The sequence below is a fragment of the Odocoileus virginianus genome, chromosome 34 (assembly GCF_023699985.2).
Source record: "Odocoileus virginianus isolate 20LAN1187 ecotype Illinois chromosome 34, Ovbor_1.2, whole genome shotgun sequence".
Lineage (NCBI taxonomy): Eukaryota > Metazoa > Chordata > Mammalia > Artiodactyla > Cervidae > Odocoileus > Odocoileus virginianus.
Window position 1 is genome coordinate 11,558,742 of NC_069707.1, and position 22,816 is coordinate 11,581,557.

The 22,816-nt window shown below is 40.9% G+C and overlaps 1 long non-coding RNA gene across 1 annotated transcript in view; it reads right to left on the reverse strand.

The window, feature by feature from the left end:
• Positions 1 to 22,816, reverse strand: part of LOC110129013 (uncharacterized) — a 71,052-nt gene that overhangs the window by 43,598 nt on the left and 4,638 nt on the right. The window contains exons 2-3 of the long non-coding RNA XR_002311351.2: positions 13,346 to 13,505; positions 11,827 to 11,895 (exon numbers count right to left, since the gene is read on the reverse strand). This is a non-coding gene — a long non-coding RNA (uncharacterized lncRNA). The remainder of the gene's footprint in view (positions 1 to 11,826; positions 11,896 to 13,345; positions 13,506 to 22,816) is intronic.

Sequence of the window (22,816 nt, forward strand, 5' to 3'; positions counted from 1 at the left end):
CAGGAAGTTTTAATCAATCATTTTCCGTGTGTAGAATTATCCAACCAGAAAACCATTACTTATTTCACCAGAAAAAAAAAATTGTTTTTCTTTGCTGCTGCATTAGTTTCATCCTACCTCCCTCCCCTCCACCAGCAAAAAGAAAAGAAAAAAAGTTTATGTCAAAATATATGGATTAATGTTCCAGCTCATGAACAATCTTGGCTTATTTTTAAATCTCCAAAAGGTAGATTCTGCCACTTCTTTTGCCAATAAGCATGAAAATTCTATCTTCTGTCACATACCTCTTCATTTTTATTTACTGAATGTTTCTCATTGTGCCAGATGCTAGGAAACTAGTAAACAAAAGGTGACAAATGTTGATTAAATAATCACAAAAAGCATGAATTACAAAACCTGATAGCTGTAGAAGGTGCTACATGAAAGGATGAAACAGGGGAATCTTATATAATCGTAGGACTGAGGTGGTGATAGGTCAAGAAAGCAGCACTATTTGAGCTGAGAGTTTAGTAAATGGACATCATTGTTGTTGTTTAGTTGCTAAGTAGTGTCCAACTCTTTTGCGACCCCATAGACTGTAGCCCACCAGACTCCTCTATTCATGGGATTTCCCAGGCAAAAATATGAGCTGCCATTTCCCTTTCAGGGGATCTTCCCAACCCAGCAGAATTTGGGAGGGAGGGACAAGAGGGAGAGGAGAAAGTTACAGACAAACGAAAACATGTGCAAAGGCCCTGGGGCGAGAGAGAGAGAGAGAGAGAGAGAGAGAGAGAGAGAGAGATGCACATTGAAGAACTGAAAGGCTTGAGAGATTGAGAGAATGTAACACAGAAAAAGAGTGAGAGGGTTGAATTAACAGAGGCTGGAGGGAGCTGGACCCAACGTATCTGTGTCTTTGCAGACCTCCTAAGAAGTTTGATCTTCAAAAACAACTATAAGCCCTTCAGTTTTCCAGAGTCACATTTTTAATAGCTCATCCTGTGTACAGTGAATTAGAGTGAGGAGGCCTTTCAGATCTGTTGACCTCAAACAGGTGACAGGAGTAGCTGCTATAAGGGTACCAGTGAGTTAGATAAGAGTGTGTGCATTCTGGAGACATTCAGGAGGTAAAACTTACAAGAATTGGTTTTGTTAAGTAAATACATGAATGTATTAATGAATCAGTCCTCAAAATAGTTCACATTTATTTACTCTTCCTACTTGCCACATTGACTGAATTTTTAAAAATTCTCCATACAAATGGTAATTTTTAAAAAGAGAAGGGAAAAGTACATCCAATATTAGTGTTTTATGAAAAAAAGGCATGAGTCTTTATATCTTATGAGCCTTCTTTCAGGTTCCAAATAGTCTTTAATTCAGTTATTTCTCCCCCTTTGAATATTTTTGCTAGAGACTTTCCCAAGTTTCTAATTTATTCCCTACACTTATTAATATGTAAATGTTAACAGCCTTCAATTTATAAGCCAAGCTACAGATCACTCTTTTTTAAAGTGTGTTCCCCAGAATCAGCCTTTGTGGAAGTAATAGCTCTTACTTTTTTTTAAAGAAAGTAATTTAATTATTTTTGACTGTGCTGGGTCTTTATTGTTGTCCAAGGACTTAGTTGCTTGGGATGTGGGATCTTCCCTGACCAGGGATCAAACTTGTGTCCCCAGCATTGCACAAGAATCCTGTGTCCCCAGATTCTTAACCACTGAACCATGAGGGAAGCCCCGTTTTTACTTTAAATATATATATATTTTTTAGTAAATAAACAATGGTTAAGCAATATTCAACAAGTTTCTCTACTGAAAGCCTTTTCAGAGCCTTTTATATGCCAATATGCATTATGAAAATATTGAAGGCAAAGAAGAGGGCGGCAGGAGGATGAGATAGTTGGATGTCATCGCCAATTCAATGGACATGAACTTTGGTGAATTCTGGGAGATGATGAGGGACAGGGAAGCCTGGCATGCTGCAGTCCATGGGGTCACAAAGAGTCAGACACGATTTAGCAACTGAACAACAACAACAAATGCATTATGAATTTCAAAGACAGAAATAGGTAACACATCCCATCTCATGTGTCCATGGAATGCCCTCCACTGAGCATCTCAGGGATTCCACAAGAATCTTTGGGTAAAGAACCATACACATATTGACTCAGTTCCTTGAACAGGGTTTTGCATGAAAACCTTATGGCAGAAAGCAAAAAAGCACTAAAGAGCCTCTTGATGAAAGTGAAAAAGGAGAGTGAAAAAGTTGGCTTGAGGCTCAACATTCAGAAAACTAAGATCATGGCATCTAGTCCCATCACTTCATGGGAAATAGATGGGGAGACAGTGGAAACAGTGACAGACTTTATTTTTTTGGGCTCCAAAGTCACTGCAGATGGTAACTGCAGCCATGAAATAAAAGATACTTACTCCTTGGAAGAAAAGTTATGACCAACCTAGACAGCATATTAAAAAAGCAGTGACATTACTTTGCCAACAAAGGTCTGTGTAGTCAAAGCTATAGCTTTTCCAGTGGTCATGCATGGATGTGAGTGTTGGACTCCAAAGAAAGCTGAGCACCAAAGAACTGATGCTTTTGAATTGTGGTATTGGAGAAGACTCTTGAGGGTCCCTTGGACTTCAAGGAGATCCAACCAGTCCATCCTAAAGGAAATCAGTCCTGAATATTCATTGGAAGAACTGATGCTAAAGCTGAAACTCCAGTACTTTATGCAAAGAACTGACTCCTTGGAAAAGACCATGATGGTGGGAAATATTGAAGGCAGGAGGAGAAGGGGATGACGGAGGATGAGATGGTTGGATGGCATCACCGACTCAGTGGACATGAATTTGAGTAAACTCCAGGAGTTGGTGATGGACAGGGAGGCCGGGAGTGCTGCAGTCCATGGGGTCGCAAAGAGTAGGACATGACTGAGTGACTAAACTGAACTGAACTGAAGTCTTTATAATTTGTTTAATAAATGAAGATGTAGATTAAGACTTCAAAAATCAACGTCTCAGAGGAGAGGGGGTTGTCAAATATGCCAGGCATCCACTGAGGGCAGCATTAGAACAGCTTCTTACTACTCAGCTTGCAGCCAACTCATTGACATGAAGTATTCCATTTTTTGAGAAGCTAAAATTCCATATTTCTGTATGGAGTTTCATATTTAAAAAAAAAACTTTAATGCCACCTGTCAAGCAGAACATATAGATAACCAGTTTTCAACTTCAGAGGCATTCTAGTACAGATGACATTTCTCCACTTTCAAACAAAACTGCTATGAGCAGTCAGGATAAAGGACGCTAATGGCGCAAACAAGGATCCTCCTGTGAAATCCATAAATGCTTTCCTCCCTTTGAAGGAACTCACAGTGTCCATCTGAGGAACATTAACTCCTTCATTGCCTGGAGGCATCATCAGAAGCCCCCAAATAGATCACATACCAAATGATACTGTTGGACTCTGAAAGAAAGGATGATTTCATTTAAATAAGCACATTTTCTCCCTAGTTAGGAAATATCAGGTCATTTAGGAATCAACAGCAATAGAAGAACAATCCCATTTGAGAAAACACATTATTGCACCAGAGGCAACACTTAGAACAGCACAATCAGGCCAGAGTTTAATTACAGGTGGGTTATTGGCCTGTTTTAACTAAAAGAAGTAATGTCAATACTTAAAAGACAGTCAGTTCTCAGGTATTTAGATCTGATTCACCATTTTATTGGTTACTCAACTCCAAATTTTGTCCTTTCTTGCTTAGAATATGTGTCTATTTCAGTACTAGGGTGCTGGGATTAGTTGCTCAATCATGTCCTACTCTTTGCAACCCCGTAGACTGTAGCCCACCAGGCTCCTCCATCCATGGGGATTCTCTAGACAAGGATACTGGAGTGGGTTGCCATGCCCTCCTCCTGGGGAATCTTTCCAACCCAGGGATCGAACCCAGGTCTCCTGCATTGCAGGCGGATTCTTTACCATCTGAGCCACCAGATGCTGGCAAATGCAGACTTATCAAGTTCATATATCTTAACTTGAGCCCAAAATACACACACATACAGAATACATATAGCATTAGGTATTCTGAGGAGTTTTTTTTTTTTTCTTATTTGTATTATTGCAGTAATGAGTGCTTTATTGCTTATCCTTTGCTTAAAGTTCTGTTTCTATATCTTTTTAAATCAGAGTCCAACATGAATAGTGGGGGAAATTTATAGCACTAGCATGTTTCTATTTTGTAAAAGATCAATTGTATTTTTAAATGAAGTGTTAACTTGAAAAACTGAGATTTTTTTTTACTGTTAATGGAACTGTATATGTAATAACACCTTTCTAATCAGGAGATAACTTGTTTCATGACCTCAACAATCTAAAACATATCCAAGAAAATGAAATTGAACTAATAAGTCTATTAGAGCCAAAACAGATGATAACAAAAAATAATACCACCACCTCATGTTGCCAGAGAGGATTTTCTTTAAATCATTTTGAAATACCTTCATAAATATAATCTCATTTGGTTATTCTTAACAACATTGCAAGAAAGAAAGGCTTGGCAATATTATCTGTATTTTTCAGATGAAAAATGAAGGGTTACCATATAAGATTTCATCCAAATCAGGACAGTGATTGGGGCCTTATATATGATGACAGGACAACAAACATAAACTGGGATGATCCCAGGCAAACTGGAACATATGGTCACCCTAGAAATATGATGGCACAAAGCCATGTCCTTAAGTGGGCAAGTTCCTCAGTCCTTCTCTTAGAGTTTATTTGCTCCCTGTAATATCTGTCGTGCCTCCCCTGAGAGGCAAGATGCTACCTGCAGCTGACAGATGAAGCATACAGATTCAGCCTAGAAGGGCAGGGTTGACCGGATCCAATGGTCACATAAGAGCTTCTCTGGTGGCTCAGATGGTAAAGAATCTGTCTGCAATGCAGGAATGAAAGTGAAAGTCGTTCAGTCATGTCTGACTTTGCGACCCCATGGACTATACAGTCAGTTTATGAATTTTCCAGGCCAGAACACTGGAGTGGGTAGCCTATCCCTTCTCCAGGGGATCTTCCCGACCCAGGAATCAAACCAGGGTCTCCTTTACCAACTGAGCTATCAGGGAAGCCCGCAATGCAGAAGTAGGTTCTATCCCTGGGTCAGGAAGATCCCTTGGTGAAGGGAATAGCTACCCACTCCAGTGTTATTGCCTGGAAAATTCTATGGACAAAGGAGCCTGGCGGGCTGCAGCCCTTGTGGTCACAAACGGTCGGACATGACTGAGTGACTAAACACACACACACACACACAAACCAAATCATAATCACCAGGGCACTTAATGAACTTGTGACTGATATTTGAATCAAATGTCCAAATAGTCCTAAGGTCAAACGCAGTGCTCAGACTCTGAGTCAGGCAGTGGAAGAGTCCTGATGTCAGAGCTTTCCTCCCCAATATTTCCAGTAAGCAACTGCTCTGTATTTGGGCTACAGGGATTGTTCAGGAGGGATAATAAGAAATGATGAGGATAAAGACAGCAAAACTCAAGAAGGTAAGTCTGGGAAAAAGAGGTAAAGTTCAAAGCAATCCCCAATCCCGATGGAGAGGAACAGAGCTTAACAAGAGCTGCAGAAAGCAATTAGGGATTCAGACCAGACATGTGTGGTGGGAGCTTAGAGGAAGCCAGGACTCGGGGAACATTCATCAGAGCAGGGACCTGAGGCCCAAGGTCAGATTTCGAGTGCTAACACTAAACCCAGGAATGTGGCTTCTACTTTCTGCTAGGCTGGCAGCTAGGGGAAGATCTTAGAAAGAAGAAAGGAAGAACAGACAGAGTCTCATAGGAAGGAACCCCAATTCTGACCAGTTCATCATCTGATCATCTTGGTTACACCTATTTTTATGTTTTCTTTAAAAAACAGGGAGGGAATCAGATGCTGCTGGACTCAGGCACTCTCACAGTCAGAGACCTGCTGATTTCCGGAAAGAGGGAGACACCCCTGAATGAGTAAACAGAGACCCAAATGGGCTAAGCAGGATTCTGAGTCCCAGCGGTTCATGAGGGCACTTGGTTCAAAGTGAAGGTGAAATTTGCTCAGTCGTGTCAGACTCTTTGCGACCCCATGGACTACACAGTCCATGGAATTCTCCAGGCCAGAGTACTGGAGTGAGTAGCCATTCCCTTCTCCAGGGCATCTTCCCAACCCAGGGATCAAACCCAGGTCTCCCGCATTGCCAGCGAATTCTTTACCAGCTGAGCCACAAGGGCACTTGGTTAGATGGTATTTAATGGGATTCTTATTTCTTTTTTTTTAAATAATATTTTTATTTATTTATTTTTATTTTCACTTTTGACTGTGCTGGGTCTTCACTGCGGCACAGACTTTTTTCTAGTTGCCAAGAGTGGTGGCTACTCTCTAGTTGCGATGTGAGGGCTTCTCACTGCGGTGGCTTCTCTTGTTGCAGAGCCTGGCCTCTAGGGTGTGAAGGCTTCAGTAGTTGTGGATATTGAGCTCTAGAGCACAGGCTCAAGAGTTGTGGTGCATGGGCCTAGTGGCTTCAAGGCAGGTAGGATCTTCACAGACCAGGGACTGAACCAGTGTCTCCTGCACTGACAGGCAGATTCATCACTGAGCCACCAGGGAATGGGCTTCTTATTTCTAAATTTGGTTTTAAAAGTCAAACTTTAATCCTCTTTTAAGGTTAATTATACGCTGTTTTTAAAGGTGTGGCCATATATAATAGATCTTAGAAAGATGATCTGTTCAAAATAATTAACATGGAAAGAATTTGGTTCAAGAATAAGACCTCCCAGCTACTTAGAAGCTTCAATTATCCAGAGCAAAGCACTTAAACATGTATGAGAGATGTGATTTCAGTGCAACTGAGTATTGTTTTGCTTTAAAAGATTAGGATCTCTGCAAAATTAGCATATACCTAAATACTTCTTATTTTCCATTTGAACTCCCTACTACTGAGCTGTGATGCTTGGGGTAGCTTCCCGAAATGCTCTGGATTTCCAAATCTCATCTGGAAATGAGGGGATTAAACTCCTTAGATCAGGGATGAACACACTATCAGTTCAGTTCAGTTCATTCACTCAGTCGTGTCCGACTCTTTGCAACCCCATGAACCGCAGCACGCCAGACCTACCCTGTCCATCACCAACCCCCGGAGTTCACCCAAGGCCAAATCCAGCCCAGCTTCTGTTTTTGTGAATAAAGTTTTATTGGAACATAGACACCCTTAGCTGTTGACATATTTCCATGACTGCTCTCCATCTACAATGGCAGTTAAGTAGTTACAACAGACCCTTTATGGTGCACAAAGCCTAAAATATTTTTAGGTGACAGAATATTTACTACTTTGCAGGAAAATGTTTGCCCTTACCTGATTTAATTATTCTTGATTTTACCGATATCAACAGATCACAAGTGTGGAAATCCATATTTACAATATAAAAAATGTTCCTATTGTTGGTGATTTCACTTTCTCAGAGTTTAGGCTTCTCATTGTTTCCCAGTCTCTCTCTCTCTGCTTCTCTCTAGCAGTGTTATTACACATTACGGCAATCACCTCTTACCTTTCTTAAAAGATTCTTCCTATGGCTTCACTTTGGGTCTACTGTTTTCTCTCCCAAGTCTATCTTTCTTGTAAATATGCCCGTAATTAACCCTATATAACTATTGATGCTTTGAATCGCTATGATATTTTTGTTTAAAAATACAAAGACCTTTGAAAATACCTACACTGTCTTTAAAACAAAGTAGCTTTTTAAAAATAAAGCAAATAAAACCAAAATGGAGGAACTTTGTCTCTCTTCAATTAGTTCTCTTTCTTCCAACATCCTGCAGAAGCTCCCGGATCCACACCACCCACCTCAGTGGGTAGAAATGTCATGATTGACTTCAACTTGTTTCTCTGTTTTCACCTCATTCTCACGCCTTCAACCTTAAATTTCAGCTTTCAGTTTTCATTTTTATCTGCTGCACTGCTTCCCAAACCCGTGCCCCTGACCTTCCCCACATCACTTCCTGCTGCTTCCTTTCCTTCACGTTTTCATAGTCTCCTGATCATAAGGGAAGCTTTTTAGCTAAATCTTCTCTATCTAAACATCTCTCCCATACCTTTGGCTCCTTTTTTCTCCTAAATCATTTTAAATCACATCACAGGGTTCTATTTTTATGTTTTCTTTAAATATACTTACCTCTGAGCATTAAAGAACTCCCACTTCTTTCCCTTGACTATCCCTGTATATATAGAATACCCACTGGGGCTATGGGTTATTTATATTCTAGCAGTCAGCGTTGGGGTTCCTTTCCCAGCCTGCTGCCATTAGGAGAACTAAAGCAGAATGTTGAAACAAACCACAATGTGAATTTTTCTCTGGAGTGAATCTGAGACCAAGCGATCAACTGATAACAAAGACCACACATTCCATAATTACAGTTAAACCTGCTGAAATGCAGTGCTAGTGCAGGGAAGAGATGGAGTCAACTGAGCAAATTTTTATGCAATTTAGTCGAGCATCACTCTTTAAATGGCAGTATCCAAACTGATGATTTGCATTCACTACAAGTCAAAGGGCTTCCCTAATAGTTCAGTTGGTAAAGAATCTTCCTGCAATGCAGGAGACCCTGGTTCGATTCCTGAATTGGGAAGATCCCCTGGAGAAGGGATAGGCTACCCACTCCAGTATTCTTGGGCTTCCCTTGTGGCTAAGCTGATAAAGAATCTGCCTGCCTGGATTTGATTGCTGGGTTGGGAAGATCTCCTGGAGAAGCCAAAGGCTACCCACTACAATATTCTGGCCTAGAGAATTCCATGAACTGTATAGTCCATGGGGTCACAAAGAATTGGACATGACTGAGTGACTTTCACTCACTCACTCACTCACTAGTCATAAAGGGAACTAAGACTTGGGCAAGAGCATTTTAATCCCATAGCACCTCAACTACTGGGTAGGTTAAATAACTAAAAATTAAAAACTAACACTGACCACTCTACGTAGGATAGTTCCTATGAATGCTAAAAACTCTCTAAAATTATCTCTTGCAAGCCTGCCCCAAGGCACTCCCTATGTGGTTTAGGTTGCACACTGCCAAAAGTGGCACATTCAAGAAAACTATCACATCATAGCCATCTTAAGATTCTGTAAATTTTTTTTTTTGTATTTTTATCATAACTTTGTTAACTTCAGAGATGAATGAGTTTTGTGGCAGATGACTATATAAAAAGTCTCTCTTCAATAAGATTGATATATTATCACTTTCTGATTGAACTTATGAAATAAAAACATGTTGATTATTAAAATATCTTGAAAATATAACAACATTCAAAATAACCTGTATTTCTAAATAAGAAGTTACTTTTCTCACTGAAGAACTGATTAGAATCTTAACATTTTAAAAAAATTTCTTTCAGCATCATGTATGGAGAGAGTAACATGGAAATTTACAATACCATACATAAAATAGACAGCCAATGGGAATTGCTATATGACTCAAGGAACTCAAAGAGGGGGTCTGTGACAATCTGGAATGGTGGAATGGGGAGGGAGACTTGGGAGGGAGGGGACATGGGAGATTTGGGAGGGAGGGGACATGGGTGTACCTATGGCTAATTCTTGTTGGTATATGACAGAAAACCACAAAATTCTGTAAAGCAGTTATCGTTCAATTAAAAAAATAAAGAACAAAAAAAAAACTGACAAAATATATTCTCAAAAAAAATCATCAGCAATACACTGTAGTTCATGTACTCTGCCTTGCTTTTCCTACCAAGTGGGATTGCAGAGTTCCTGTTTTAAATATACAGGCTTTTTCATTATGATACAAATAACTAGGCAGTAACTAATATTAATTTAGCATTAATAATATACAAAGTAAGTACTAAATTGACATAAATTAGAGATTACTACGTAATGATCTGCTAATTACATTATAGCACTTATTTATTTGTTGCTATGGAAATTTCATAATTAACTGCTATTAAAATTTGGGGCTTGTTACCTATCTCTTATTTTTAAATGTAATTTTCTAATTATTGTGATTAAAAATTCAAATCATGTATTATGTTTAATAATTTGATTTCTATTATTTATTCACAATTATTTTATGTTTGCATCACTGTAATTAATGAGAAATATATAACATACTAACTTCAAAAAGATGTTTTACTTGAGAATGGAAAGCTTTCTCTAATTTATGCCAAGATGGTCCTGTCAGTTAGCAGCAGCCCTGATGCCTCCAGCAGTATGATGGAGAAGATACTATTATTTTTCCCTCTTCACACATGAGGAAAGAGAGGCTTAGAGATGTTAAATAATTTGCTCAGTGTCAGAGATAGCAAGTTATGAAGGCAAGAGTCAAATTCTAACACTTTGAGACACAGCCTTCCTGCCTAACTGCTGAACTGCAGGGTTTGGGAAATTGCAGGTCTCCCCTCTTTAAAAAGGGCCTCCTTTGGGTTCCTGCCTGGCTGGACACTTCTTTCACTGATGTCACCAACTGGGCCACAAAGGTGAAGTGTGTTCTTCCAGAAGGTGACAGCAATGGCAATGGAAGCTGACCACGGGGAGCAAGCCAGAAGTGCATTTAAATACTGGATCTCCAAAAACATGTGCTTGGTGTGGGGAGACAGCACAGTTTGATGAGAAGCAGATTTAGATTCCAATTCTGCCTCTGCCGCTTACTCAAAAACTACCCCCCGAACCCTTGGTCCCCTCCAGTATCCTTCTCCAGGCATTCACTTGTCCAAGCCAGGACCCCGGGAATCACTTTCCCTCACCACCCCACCTCTTCCCAACCATCCTAAGAGCCATGAAATTATTTTCCAAATATCTCACAAACTAGCCTGTTTCCTCACCATCTCTACCACTGTCACCCTGGTCTCACCATCATCTCACACTAGAGTTACTGTAAGCCCCTCTTCTCCAGTCTCCCTTTTTATATTCTGACTCCTCTCCAATTTATTCTCCCCATTTTCATCTCATCAAAATCAGGTATTTACTTACAACCTTGGAATGTCTATTGTTCCTCGACATCAAATTCTACCCTAGCCTACGAGGTCATCCAATGTCAGGTCCCACCTCCTTCCCCAGTCAACTTTCCTGCTTGACACGCCCCGCCCCTTCTACTCAGCAGACCTGGTTCAGATTCTCAGAGGTTCTCAACCCCCTCCCACATGAAAGCCTTTGCACAAGCTGTTCACTTTGGCCTCCTTACCTTTCAAAACTCACCTCAAGCATCAGAGCCTCCAGATGTGCCTTCTTGACCTTGACCTTTCCCCCTTATCTGTCCCTACCCCCACTGGCTGCTGATCAGATCAGTTACCCTCTGCTAGTTTCTCCTATATTCAACCTTTTGTTTTTCTTTCATGGTCTTTATCACAGGAGGGCTTCCCAGGTGGCTCAGTGGTAAAGAATCTGCCTGTCAATGCAGAAGACACAGGAGGTGTGGGTTCAATCCTGGGAAGATCCCCTGGAGGACTAGGAAATGGCAACCCACTCCAGGATTCTTGCCTGGAGAAGCCCATGGACAGAGGAGCCTGGCAGCCTATAGTTTCATGGGGTCACAAAGAGTCGGACACAACTGAAGAAACTTAGCATGCACGCACGCATGCACACATACAGTTATCAGTTGATTAACATCTGCCTTCCCTAGTGGACAGAAAGTCAAAAATAGGGAGTGACCATGTCTGTTTTGCTCACTATTTGGATTCTTGTGCTTAGCACAAAGCATAGTTCACTAAATTCCTTTAAAATGACTAAAAGAAACACGTGGCTTTGAGCAGATTACTTAAGTTTTCTTAGTCTCTTTCCTCAACTGTTAAAGGATAAAAACAATACCTACCTCAAAAGTCATTGTGAGGCTGAAGTAAAACCAGCATTGTAAAGCACTTAGCACTCAGCGCATTATTTCCTGCAATAACACGAGCAATGAGAATTAGTCTCTGTTTTCAAACTGCTTGTAGTTCTATAAAAAAAGGAAGCCATTCACACAAATAATTAAAACACCGCAGAATATGAGCTTATCAGATTAGCCAATAGAAGGCCTAGCCTAAGGCAAAAAGGACTTCCCAGGTGGCTCAGTGGTAAAGAATCCACCTGCCAATGCAGGAGACACAGAAGACATGAGTTCAGTCCCTGAGTCATGAAGATTCCCTGGAGAAGGGAATGGCTTCCCACTCCAGTATTCTTGTCTGGAAAATGCCATGGACAGAGGAGCCTGGTGGACTACAGTCTGGGGTTGCAAAGAGTTGGACACAATTGAACACGCACACACTCACCACTCACTCAAGGCAAAAAAGGTGAAATAACCAATATTCAGGGCACCTTATTTATACCTCCTCTCCCCTGGGACCCCTCAGGAGCCCTACTGCTGGAATAGAAAAGACAAGGACACAAGAGGTGATATGGAGAAGACTGGCCTCTCCACTCCTCCTCGGTGCAGTCCTTCCTCCGGCCACAAGGGGGACTCTACTCCCTTCTCCATTGTCCTCGGGCGGGGGGCGGGGGGCGGGGGGGGGGGGGGGGGTGTTCCTATGCAAAATATGTGTGTGTGTGTGTGTGTGTGTGTGTGTGTGTCCCTATGCAAAATGTCCATAAGACATTTGGTCCAAAAGACATTTGGTCTACACCAAAGGGCCTTGAAATTGTTTCCTATCCAAAATATCCTTGAGCATATTTAGTCCATGCCCAAAGGCGTGTTTTTTTTTTAATTTCATTTTATTTTTCTAAATTTTTATTACAGTTGCTTTACAATGTTGTGTTAGTTTCTAATGTACAGCAAAGTGAATCAGCTCGGGGTAATTCCTTCCCATTGTGCCCAAAGATTTTGGACAGGACCAGATAGCAAGAATTTTTTGTCTCCACGGCCCTCATGAACAGAAACGAGTGTCAGCTAACTGTGTGTGTGCGTGAAAGCAGGAATCATTTGAAAAGTCAGCTGTTGTCCATTTCCATTATTCCTGCCCATATCAACTACATTAAGTACCCGATTAAGGTTCATGAACGAAAGGAAATTACATAGAAAACAACATGGATTGTTGTTTTCCCATGCGTTTTACATCTGTAAGATGTTTTTAGCAAACCCAATAGAAAAGACAAGGACACAGGAGGAGCCACGAGGAAGCAGGGCAGAAGCCCAGAACATAATTCTGTTCAGAGGGTTTTCGAAAGACAGATCAAAGGAAGCGAAACCCCCACTAGGGGCAGCTCTGGTATGTTTAGCCTTCAGCCACTTCATAATCTACCTGCACCCCCTACCCGAGTCTACTTTGACATGAGATCTTTAAATGTTGGGGAGCGGGGAGAATCACTTAACTGCTATCTGATTCTTCATCTGTAAAAATAGAGCTAATGACACTGACCTTCCTCCTAGAGCTATTGTGTGGGATAATTAATTAATAATTGTAGAATCCTTTGAGAGTCTAAAGTGCGACATAAATGCTAAGCATTATTTCCACACAGCCTCAGCTGGCTCTTCGAAAGTACATTCTGGTCTTGGTGCCTTTGATCTGCTGTTATCACCTGAAATAGAGCAAACAATGCCTCTGTATCATTAAGCAAATGCATAATGAATGCTATTCATTGTTAAAGGTTACTTAGCAATTTAACTTTTTTTTTCTTTTGAATAGGGACATCCTCCTGTGAGAGGATTATGTAAGCTAATAGCTAATGTATCAAAGGAAGGGGGAGAAAAGAAGACACCATGGCAACCAGAGTCGCGAGGCCCCACGCTTCAGCCTTCAGAAGAAACTGGTGTCCACCTCACCAGGAGAATAAGGAGAAAACCAGAGAAGGCAGGCAGAGGGGTCGGTGGCGGAAAACGGTGGGCGAGGGCTAGACCTCCTCCTTCCATCTCTCAGCTTACGGTGCAAGACACCACGTGCGCTATTTGGGAGGGAGGAGGATTTAGGCAAGAGTCAAGTTTCTCCATCTCTCCCTTGTTGCCCTCTTCCACAAGTCCCTTCATGTTCACTGATGCTTTACTGGGGAGATTGTTCTTTTGAATATAACCTTTTCTAGAGATAGAGGTGGGCAGCGCTGTGATCAGGAAGCCTTTATCCTTCCCTGAATTCCTACCGATGCTCATTTATCTCCACAGAAATGGACCTTGACTTGAAGCCTAGCAGATACCAGTGCAGTTCATTAACTCCCAGAGCAATCACCCCAAGGTTTTTAAGGTAAGCTCGGTAGCCTGATGGGGTTTCCCAGGCAGCTCAGTGGTAAATAATCTGCCTGAAATGCAGGACAGGCAGGTTTAATTCCTGGGTGGGAAAGACCCCTGGAGAAGGAAATGGCAACCCACTCCAGTTCTTGCCTGGGAAACCCCATGGACAGAGAAGGCTGGAGGGCTGCAGTCCATGGGGCTACAAAAAAGTCAGGCATGACTTAGTGATTAAACAAAGGTAGCCTGATAGAATCACATTCTCCTATAAAATGTGGAAAAGCGCGAAACTTGTAGATTCATTCCTTCTATTTTATATTAAAATATTGGAACAGGATTACAACTCCCTTATGTGTTTCTTTTAGATTTAGACAGAAGAAATAAGACACTCACTTATTTGGTTTAGATTTTGTAGGTTTAGATTTTTATCTTCTGGTGCAGTTGGAAGGTATTGGGTTATTTTACAAGGTAAATCTTTAAATGTTAGAGTTAACTTTTAAACTATGTTTTTCAAAAACTATATAAATTTACAATGTACTCCTCTCCCTCTATTCCTTTAAATAAGGCCCCCCCAAAACATAATAATAATAATGCCCAAAACACAACTCTCACATCCCCCTCTATGTTTTTTACTGCCTTGACTATAGAGATTTTATGTCCCTTATTTGGCATTGCTGTTTATTGTCATTCCTCCATAATTCTGGGTTGATATTTTCTTTTTTTTTTTTTTCTTTTTGCTGACCTGATTTTATTTCAGTATCCTTTGGAAAATCTATCTTCACTATGCTTAGTTAACTCAAACTTTGGCACTATTGGAAAAGGCTAGAAAATCTTTCTTAATGTGGAACAATATCACCACCAAGTGGCCAGGCTGGGTAAGCTTTCCTCTGTGCATCCTTTCAGATTTTCCCCCCACATTTTTAATTCATTGGATTATACACAGCAGAAGTGTCCTTAAAGATAACTAATCCACCCCGTATGCTCTTGAAATGAGGAAACTGTAGGTCAGAGAGATGAATTTCTTTGGTTGAGGCCACAATGCCTCATAACATGCTATAGTCTGCAATTTCTTCAACGACAACGTCTCAAAACTGGGATTGAGCTTCAGGGTCAACCCATCCAATCCTCTGTCATGTAGAGAGATGGATTTCCCTGGTGGCTCAGTGGTAAAGAACCCGCCCACCACTGCAGGAGACAGGGTTCAGTCCCTGGGTCAGGAAGATCCCCGAGAGAAGGCAATGGCAACCCACTCCAGTATTCTTGCCTGGGAAATCCCATGGACAGAAGAGCCTGGCAAACTATAGTCCATGGGGTCACAAAAGTGTTGGACATGACTTAGCAACTAAACAACACATCATATAGATGGGGAAACTGAGACATAGAGAAAGAAAATGCCTTCTCAAGGTTCAGAGAGCTGATCAGATTTGTACAAGAACCTAGCTTTAATCACACGTAGCCTGGCGTTCATTCTCCTACTAGACCAGCCCTATTTGAAATGTTTTTTTTTTCTCCATAAATTATAACTCTAGTCTTAAGAGGTGGCCACAGTATCTGAAAATAAAGTACTCAAATCTTTCCTTCTTCGAAATGAATAAGTCTACACCAGAGAAGCCCATTTTTTTTTCTTACAATTTTATGTATTTTTGACTGTGCTGGGTCTTTATTGCTTTACGGGCTTTCTCGAGCTGTGGTGAGCCAGGGCTACTGTCCAGTTGAATGCAGGGGCTTCTCACTGCAGTGCTTCCTCTTGTTGTGGAGCACAGGCGCTTGGGTGCGTGGCCTTCAGTAGTTGCGGTTCCCGGGCTCTAGAGCACAGGCTCAGTAGCTGTGGCGCATGGGCTTGTTTGCTCCGAGGCATGTGGGATCTTCCCCGACCAGGGATCAAACCGGTATCTCCCACATTGGCAGGCCATCTCTGTACCTCGGAGCCACCCCTGAGCCACTGCTGAGCTCCGCTTCCCAAAGAAGCCTTTTGAAAAAGGCTAATTCCATTCTCGTGAGTGAACTGTTCCTTGTGAACAGATAGAAAACATATTTCACGCGATCTCTGTACCTCGGAGCCACCCCTGAGCCACTGCTGAGCTCCGCCTCCCAGAGAAGCCTTTTGAAAAAGGCTAATTCCGTTCTCGTGAATGAACTGTTCCTTGTGAACAGATAGAAAATATATTTCACCGCTTTTGTTTGTATTTAGGAGGTGATGAATTTGAGCGAAGGTAATTAGCAATTCCAACTATATTCTTTTGACTTAGGGGAAAATACTCATCTCTAGCTCAGAACGTCTAGATTCTGAGGTTTGGCTGCCTGGATTAGAGAACTTTCTTTGGTAAACTGAGATAACACCTCATAGTCTTTGAATTCCCTTCCATCTAACTTTAGTCATTGTAACAGAAGTAGAAAGGTCCACAGCACTGAAGAGTCCTCATCACTGAGTAATCTGAGTTCCTCAGTTCTCAAGGGGAAGAGGAATTCCCATAGCGCGGCACGTGCTACGCATTCCTGCCCCACCCTGGGTCACATGTCCTCCTGAGTTTTCCTGCAGCTGTGATGCCAAGCGGACTGACGGCTTTCCCCTCTCTCCCCCCTCTTCTGTTTTCCATTCTTAGGGCTTTGGGGTGCCTCCTCAGCTTCTGGTGGGAAAACTCTGAGTTGGATTTCACTAAGTTTCTCAGTGGGTCCTCAGGGAGATTTAGGCTTGGTTGTCCCGGAGCCCTAGCATTAACCTCCTCTCTAATCACATTTAATGAATTTTCTCCGTTTCCCACTGCATGTTTCCCCTTGCCTCCTCTGTGTCTCCTGGGATCACCTCCCAGGTAAACTACCTGCATTCCGAGCTCTGCCTCAGGGTCTGATCTTGAGGTGAAACAAGCCACGATGCTGACACTGTACCCAAACCAGGTTTCTGCCTTGGTGATAGAATAAGCGTGGTCCTCTAATAAGCGTGTCCACCAGAGGTGGTTCAGCCTGGCCCTCGCTCTTGCACATGGGCAGATGAACCATTAAGCTTGGGAAGTTAAAGTGATGGGCCTTCACTTGAACAAGCCTCTTGCAAGGCCCTGGGAGGGTCCCTGGAAATATGCTCACATGGCTGTATGTTTTTGTAAAATTTGCAAAGTAGGGCATTTTAACCACAGTTAAGACAACTGTCTCTGTCCAGGTGGTATCTGGTGGCAGAGACCACTTTGGGAGTCTGACGCAGGTGGAAATTGAGCTAGGAACACATTTTAGTTGAACTTTGGAAAGATGATTTAGAATATTTCAGTAAAATAAATGCAAAATTATAGACTCCTGATTTGTGTGAATATGGAATATGCTTTCTGCTATCTTTAAATTTATGTATTTAAAGAACATAAAGAAAATATAGACTAAAAAAATAAGGGGTAAGAAACAAAAGCAGGAGAGTGATCAATGGAGCAATAAAGTCAATAAAATTATTCTTATATCAAGAAGTGAATTGCAACCAAAAATTCATCATATCAAATGCAGTAAATTATTAAGAGGAATAAATACATTAAGTAGAAGTAGTGAACAGTTTCATGAACTGTTTGATAAACTAATAAAGAGAAGTGAATCATATGAATACACTGGAAAAAAATTAAATATCTTGATTATTTGACACCACATACTGACATCAATGACTATAATATAAACTCATTACATCACTACAATGAGGATGCCTGTGACAATTTGGTGAATGAGTGTCATCAATTTGAAGTATCTAAAATTAGACACTGCACAAAAAAACCCTGAAGTGCAATAAAAACATATAGATCATATACACCAAAAGCTTAAAAGAGAACTTCCAGATTTTACAAGCATCCTAACAACTTACATGCCAGTGCCAATCATGAGTCTGAAGCTGAAAGAAATGTTTCTAAACTATCAAAAATAAAAACCAAATTTTAATCAATCAGAGTAGAGGAAACACTAAATTTATCTTTCTGTTCTGTCTGTGGAAAATGTTCTCAAAACATTCGCAAAACATTCACATATGAAAAAACAACCAAGGAGTTTGCTCCCCAAAATGTTGGGGGAAAATTATCAAATGAGTTTGTAAGGAGCGAATAAAAACACCACTTTTCCAGATGTTGTGATGTTTGTGCCATTTGTCATGACTTATAATTTCTTTCCTTATTCCAAATGATTTTCATATCCAATTTTGTATTCTTTTTCTTATGGAGAGCCTCCCAAATTGTATAAGCTTCCATATCTTCCCAAGGTTTCCTCTAACAATGAGGTATGCGTGCGTGCCTAGTCACTCAGTTGTGTCCAACTCTTTGTGATGCTATGGACTGCAGCCTGCCAGGCTCCTCTGTCCATGGAATTTTCCAGGCAATACTGGAGTGGGTTACCATGCCCTCCTCCAAGGGATCTCCCCAGCCGAGGTATCCAGCTAGTGTCTCTTATGTCTCCGGCATTGGCAGGCAAGTTCTTTACCACTAGTGCCACCTGGGAAGCCTGAATGTAATACAGCAGGCCTTGATCCTGCAAGGGAAAAGAAGCAAGATGCTCTATCATCTGCTGAATATGCCAGGAGTGGGTACGAGCCATGAGATTCCCCAAATCAATGCATGTAAAGAGAGTGGGAAAACAGTATATGATCTTTCTGATACGCCGTAGATCGTTATATTTCACAATAAAGTTGGGAGTATATACATTTACTCAAGAAAGGTATTACCCATCTATTATATTTGATAGTGACCTACCCTGCTGACATTTCCAAAGCATAGAAAGAAAACTGTCACATAAGTTACAGAGGCAGTTGTCACAGGGGAGTAAAATAAAACTGACAGAGACCTTGGAAAACTGGAGCCTGTTCCATTTATTAGGCTTAGGGACCATTAAGAAAATAAGACAGTGTGTTAAAACCTGCAGGTCAGAATCCATTAGTGAGCAGTAGAAACTAATATATTGTAATGATTATTTGGGGGAAAAAAAAAGAAATGATTTAAAAAGAATAGACTGATTTAGAAAATAGATTGAACCACACAGTTATATTAAGGGTCCTATGAAGCATCTGTGTATGAAGGGGTGTGTATAGGGTTAAAGTGTAAAAGGAATTTTTGCTATGACTCACAGCCTAAAAAGTTTGAAAAGTATTTATAAGGAACATGGAGTGGTTGCAGATTCAAGCACAAGAGAAGAATGACAGGAACAGCAGAGTTCAGTTTGGAAATCTGTGGCAGATTATAAATTCACTAAAACTGGGGAGGCATTTTAAAAACAGAAATAATGGTCATGATTGGATTCTGGAGTGAAACCACAAAAGCTTATTGACTCAAAATACAATATATAAATTATAGTATGATATGATACCATGTGATAAAATATGGTATGGTTAACATAATGACATGATATAATATAATGAACACAATACAACATAAATGAACAATTGTAGTTATTGTAGTTATTATGGCCCTAAGCCAGCACTCCCATTTTCCTCCCCACTGTGTCTCTCATTTGTAAGACTCATGAGCAAACTGGTTTTAGATAGTCTACAATTATAGGATTTCAGGCACAATATTATGTGTATACATTTCAAAACACAATATCAGTCTGTAATGATAATTTAATATTTTGCTTTGCACTGCCACTTGATTTGATTTAACATAACTGTTACCTAAACCTTTCTGCCTAATTAGAACCACTCACCCTTCTTTGCCTTCACCTCCCCTTAAAAGAACAACAGAGTGCTGAATAGGCTAAAAGGAATACCTTTTTTTAAACTGGGTAACAGTAAGATTAAATGACACATTTGTTTTCAGGTGTTAACATTTGTAATTCCAACCTTAAGACAATCCTCTGATGTTAACACTGTCAATGTCTCTAAATAATGAAGTGACAGAATAAAAAGTCAATATGCAACAGCCAAGCTCAATAAAAATCTGCAGAAGGGAAAGTCATCTTTCATGAGCACCATAGAATAATAAATGGGCAGGTAATCCTTTGAGCTTACTTTGTCATATGTTACAACAATAATAAGGGAACTACATTCTAGTGGGTTTTTTTTTACTTCAGTACCACAAGGGCCTTCCCAGGTGGCACTAGTGGTAACGAACCCGCCTGCCAGTGCAGGAGACTTAAGAGACACAGGTTCAATCCCTGGGTCGGAAGATCCCCTGGAGAAGAAAATGGCAACCAAGTATTCTTGCCTGAAGAATCCCATGGACAGAAGAGCCTGGCAGGCTACGGCCCATAGGGTCACTGAGAGTCGAGCATGACTGAAGTGACTTCATATGCACACACCATAAGAATATTAACAATCTGTATGTTGATTATATACAACTGGATATAGATATCATGAGTGTATTCAGACAGGAAGAGAGAGGGGAAGAGTATTAACATTCATGAATGTCAGTAGAGTTGGGCACTGTATTTGGTCCATTATATGCCTTATCTCAGGCTTCCCTGGTGGCCCAGACGGTAAAGAATCCACTTGCAACACAGGAAACCTGGGTTTGATCCCTGTGTCAGGAAGATCCTCTGGAGAAGGGAACGGTTACCCAGTCCAGTATTCTTGCCTGGAGAATCCCACGGACAGAGGAGCCTGGCGGTCTACAGTCCATGGGGTCACAAAGAGACAGACACAACTGAGCGACTAAGCACACATAATACATGCCTTATTTTATGAGGTATAATGATATATAACATTTTATATTTTAATATCACAAAAATTTTTGTAACACTATGTTACCTATTACTATTCTCATGTTATATATAATTAAAGAAAGTATTGGTATTCTGTCTCTGTTGTTAACAACTTACCACACCTTTGTTGGCTCAGAACATAAATTTGTCTTCTGCTTCTGTAGTTCAGAAAGGTGAAACGGGTTGGCCTAAAATCAAAATGTTGCCAGGACTATGTTCCTTTCCAGGGCCTCTAGGGAAGCACCCTGTTCCTTGCTTTTCCATTTCCTAGAGGCTCCCCACACCTTGAAGGTTTTACCCCCTCAGCTCTTGACATTCTTCCTCCATCTTTAAAGTTAACAACGTTTGACTAAGTCCTTCTCATGCTGCTTTCTCTCTGGTTTTCTTTCAGTTTCCTCTTCCACTGTTAAAGGCCTCTGGGGTCACATTGGGCTCACCCAGATAATCCACAGCTGACGATTTAGGGGAGGGAGAGGATAGCATGACAGGGGACTTTTGGTAGATTCAACAGCAGTCTGAAGACACTGGGCTCCCGGTGGGCCCCCAGGGAAAAGAGAGGGCACCGACAAACCACACTGGCCGTCCTCCTCTGACCAAGTCCCTGCCCTTCTTCCTGCTGTCTTCAGCTAGCCCTTCTCAGCTAGAGAACAGGCAGTCCAGCGCTGTGAATGAGTTACAACTCACTAACCTGTACTGGCAGGAATGCGAATCCCAGGTTGGGTGTGTGCCCACAGGCACAGCCATCTTCCTATGGCCTCACCCTATACACTTTGGTCTTTGGGGCTTAGGTGAGAGGTGGGCAAGGCAGGGGGCCTAGAACAGAGAAAGAAGGCATAGACATGGCTTGATTGAGTATCTAGTTCACCTCATAGGCCCTTTGCTGAAGAGGGACAGGGCGTTTCCACCAAGAGGCCCAGGGAGATCCATTTACTTGTTGAATAGAGTCTCCCCTTTCACAGAGCAGTTTGTTCACACATAGATTTGTAAATGCATGGGAAAGACTTAGATGCAAAAGTATTCATAGTCACAGTTTTATTTATTTTTAACCTTTGTTTTTCAATTGAATGTGGGGTTTTAAGCTAATAAACCATTGATATAATCTGTGTTGTGCTCAGTCACTTCAGTCATGTCCAACTCTTTGTGATCCCATGGACTCTAGCCCGCCAGGCTCCTCTGTCCATGGGTTTCTCCAAGCAAGATTACTGGAACAAGTTGCCATGCTCTCCTCCAGGGGATCTTTCCAACATAGGGATCGAAGCCTCATTTTCTGTGTCTCCTGCATTGCAGGTGGAGGCTAATTATTTTTACAATGCCTTTAGCATGTGTTGACTTTTTCTTCATTTGCAAAAAGATCTGCTTTATTCTGCAGGAAAAAATTCTACCCCCAATTCTGAGTCATCCTGAGTGGTGAGGGTTGCCTGTTCTCACCACTTTATTAGGATACTTGACAATAATTCACAGATCTTTAGGGACAGTCAGCAGGCTCTCAGACACTGCCTGGAATGGTGATAAACATTATATATATATATATATATATATATATTTAAATAGTATAATATATAATGTAAAATATATATTTATATATCATATATTATCATATAATCATATATAATCTGTATATCATATACTATATAAATTATATAAATAGCATAAAATTTATATATGTATAAATATATATATTTAGTTTAACTCTTACATGGTTCCCTCAAGCAATTAGCCTGTGTTGCTTGCCACTAGTTGCTTTGCTTCCATCCCCAAATAATAAGCATTTGGTCTCTCTGCTCAGAATTATCATGTATTTCCTTCTTCCCTCTAGGTAGGTCACTAAATTCCTTTGTGAACAGTGGGCATCAAACAGTCACTAAAAAAACTAAATAAAGCAAAATATGTCTCAATATTTCTCTAGAGCATTGAGTCATATTATATGGAATTATAAAATACTACCAGAAAATGGCACTTTATATACCATAATAGTCATTTTGTAAAGTTCAGTTTGGCAATTCCAAGCCACATTTAATTTTCTCTG